General features: G+C 46.5%; 1 pseudogene; it reads right to left on the reverse strand.

Annotated features, from left to right (window-relative positions):
* Positions 1-2,705: 2,705 nt before the first annotated feature.
* LOC124557166 lies at positions 2,706-2,823 on the reverse strand (annotated as a pseudogene).
* Between the last annotated feature and the right edge of the window lie 1,040 nt (positions 2,824-3,863).

A 3,863-nucleotide genomic window follows, 5' to 3' on the forward strand; every position in this document is an offset into this window, starting at 1 on the left:
CAGTCCCTATGCATCCTGTAACTGTTCCTCAGTCTCTACCTCGCGATGCCTGCAACTTTGTGCATGTGATAATTCCAGTTTACGTCGGAACTGAGAAGAAGTCGGAGAGCGCTATATCTACCACATTCTGAAACCTGTTTAGAAACAGGGAAATCTGAGTTAATGCAACAGGACCATGTTTTGACCACTTGGTGGAAATGTGAACATGTTGTCGTAGCTCCACCAATCGTGTACAGTGTGTAAGGCCACCACCAAACGAAACTTTATTCTGCAACACAAGGATATATAAAGACAGTATGGGAACTGAGAGAAGGATGAGGATTTTGCTGCTGCATTGTGGTATGTTTCCAAACTACATTCAGGTACTGCAGTCCCTCAGGTTCCATTCACTTCTGTCACCCAAACATTCTCTCTGTCACGCACCATCCAACCGAGAATAAAAAACTACAAACTTTAAAGCTCCACTACTGTAGCCTGTCTCACGATATAGAACAAATTCTGTTTGCGTGCTTGCATCGTGAATATGCTCCGACCCCATTAAATATACAGCTAATGATCCACTCAGTGATCGAAGCCGCTTCCATAGACAGAGGTGTCAGCGCCTGTACTATAGGAGGACCATATCCCACAGGCTATCAGTCACAAGAGAGGCTCTCTGTGTTGTTGCTTGATACATTGTCTTTTTCCTGCTGTGACGCATCCAAACAGCGTATGGCACAGCTTTCTACACCGCCATGCATTTTGTTTCTTACATCACGACTCCGAGGTCTGCGTAAGGTTCTAAACTGAAAGCTGGGCATCGCACAGTGTAAATTTACTGCTAAAACTGGAAAACTGGTGAGCGTCCTGTTTAGACTAAAAAAACTTAACTCTTCTCGAACAGGTCATGAGGGCCCAACGCTACCGACTGGCCGCCGTGTCATCCTCAGCCCACAGGCGTCACTGGATGCGGATATGGAGGGGCATCTACATCTACATCTACGTCCATACTCCGCAAACCACCTGACGGTGTGTGGCGGAGGGTACCCTGAGCACCTCTATCGGTTCTCCCTTCTATTCCAGTGTCGTATTGTTCGTGGAAAGAAGGATTGTCGGTATGCTTCTGTGTGGGCTCTAATCTCTCTGATTAAATCCTCATGGTCTCCTCGCGAGATATACGTAGGAGGGAGCAATATACTGCTCGACTCTTCGGTGAAGGTATGTTCTCGAAACTTTAACAAAAGCCCGTACCGAGCTACTGAGCGTCTCTCCTGCAGAGTCTTCCACTGGAGTTTATCTATCATCTCCGTAACGCTTTCGCGATTGCTAAATGATCCTGTAACGAAGCGCGCTGCTCTCCGTTGGATCTTCTCTATCTCTTCTATCAACCCTATCTGGTACGGATCCCACACGGCTGAGCAGTATTCAAGCAGTGGGCGAACAAGCGTACTGTAACCTACTTCCTTTGTTTTCGGATTGCATTTCCTTAGGATTCTTCCAATGAATCTCAGTCTGGCATCTGCTTTACCGACGATCAACTTCATATGAACATTCCATTTTAAATCACTCCTAATGCGTACTCCCAGATAATTTATGGAATTAACTGCTTCCAGTTGCTGACCTGCTATATTGTAGCTAAATGATAAGGGATCTATCTTTCTATGTATTCGCAGCACATTATACTTGTCTACATTGAGATTCAATTACCATTCCCTGCACCATGCGTCAATCCGCTGCAGATCCTCCTGCATTTCAGTACAATTTTCCATTGTTACAACCTCTCGATACACCACAGCATCATCTGCAAAAAGCCCCAGTGAACTTCCGACATCATCTACCAGGTCATTTATGTATATTGTGAATAGCAACGGTCCTATGACACTCCCCTGCGGCACACCTGAAATCACTCTTACTTCAGAAGACTTCTCTCCATTGAGAATGACATGCTGCGTTCTGTTATCTAGGAACTCCTCAATCCAATCACACAATTGGTCTGATAGTCCAATGCTCTTACTTTGTTCATTAAACGACTGTGGGGAACTGGTTCAAATGGTTCAAATGGCTCTGAGCACTATGGGACTTAACATCTATGGTCATCAGTCCCTTAGAACTCAGAACTACTTAAACCTAACTAACCTAAGGACATCACACAACAACCAGTCATCACGAGGCAGAGAAAATCCCTGACCCCGCCGGGAATCGAACCCGGGAACCCGGGCGTGGGAAGCGAGAACGCTACCGCACGACCACGAGCTGCGGACTGTGGGGAACTGTATCGAACGCCTTGCGGAAGTCAAGAAACACGCCATCTACCTGTGAACCCGTGTCTATGGCCCTCTGAGTCTCGTGGACGAATAGCGCGAGCTGGGTTTCACACGACCGCCTTTTTCGAAACCCATGCTGATTCCTACAGAGTAGATTTCTAGTCTCCAGAAAAGTCATTATACTCGAACATAATACGTGTTCCAAAATTCTACAAATGATCGACGTTAGAGATGTAGGTCTATAGTTCTGCACATCTGTTCGACATCCCTTCTTGAAAACGGGGATGACCTGTGCCCTTTTCCAATCCTTTGGAACGCTACGCTCTTCTAGAGACCTACGGTACACCGCATGTGGTCAGCCTACCGCTTTCCCGGCCGTATGTCAGTTTCCGAGACCGGAGCCGATACTTCTCAATCAAGTAGCTCCTCAGTTTGCCTCACAAGGGCTGAGTGCACCCCGCTTGCCAACAGCGCTCGACAGACCGGATGGTCACCCATCCAAGTGCTAGCTCAGCCCGACAGCGCTTCACTTCGGTGATCTGACGGGAACCGGTGTTACCACTGCGGCAAGGCCGTTGGCCCTGTTTAGAGTTCCAGAGATATTTATTTTGACTTCCAAATATCATCGTTTTGGTGTGTAAAATCAGATATAGCGGCTGATATCGGTTTCGGGATTTGTTTCCCACAAAAGCGTGTGAAGTGTCTCAGGAAGGTTTCACAAGTGTACAGCGACGTTTTTTAGTGTCAGTGTCCATGTGTTGTGGTATACGTCGCGAAATTGAGGCAAACTACTGTGAAGCGATCCTTTGAAAGTGCATTTAGAGTCGTATTCAATTGGATTTAGAAACTCACGAAGCAGCTCATGCTCAAAGACTAGTGTATTTCCCACAAAAACTCGCGAAGCGTGTCAGAGGTGGTTTCACAAGCGTGCCACGATCTTGCTGCTCATGTGTCGCAGTGGTGGTATTCCTCGGAACAAAACGTGCAATTGTCTAAATAATCTCACATCGTTTGCAAAGCCCTCTCTTTGTGCAATGGTACATTTAGTTCCTGTGATATCTTCGAGTTATGTATGTGACAGTATTCCGCTTCAGTGGCAAAGGCTATCCATGTGCCAGGGATGAGAAGGAAGGAGGAGTTCCTGTGATATCTTCGAGTTATGTATGTGACAATATTCCGCTTCAGTGGCAAAGGCTATCCATGTGCCAGGGATGGGAAGGAAGGAGGCCGTGGGTATTTCCAACACGACAGGAAGTGCTTAGCAGCTACCGCATGACAGTGCTGTAAGCCGACGCACCATTTTTGTGGCATAAGCCGGCGTATTGCCTCTTTTCTAGTGGGTTGCAGAGACTCTGGGGTCAAGGTCTTGTCTTTTGCACTTTGGAAGACTGACTGAATGACTGAACTGTTATCAGTTGTTCTACGGTTACAGCACTTGCATTTATCAGCATGAGTTTTGAAGAGTAACTTAGCCCTATCTTCATTATTTCGTGAAGTGCATTCGTCTTCACCAAATATCATTGCTGTCAACACAGTCCTCAGATGCTAATATACTCCTCCTTCTCCAGAACAGATATCTTGTCCGTTGAACACAGCATACAATTACGTCCATCCTCCCAT

This window comes from Schistocerca americana, chromosome X, assembly GCF_021461395.2.
Source record: "Schistocerca americana isolate TAMUIC-IGC-003095 chromosome X, iqSchAmer2.1, whole genome shotgun sequence".
In the NCBI taxonomy this organism is placed as follows: domain Eukaryota; kingdom Metazoa; phylum Arthropoda; class Insecta; order Orthoptera; family Acrididae; genus Schistocerca; species Schistocerca americana.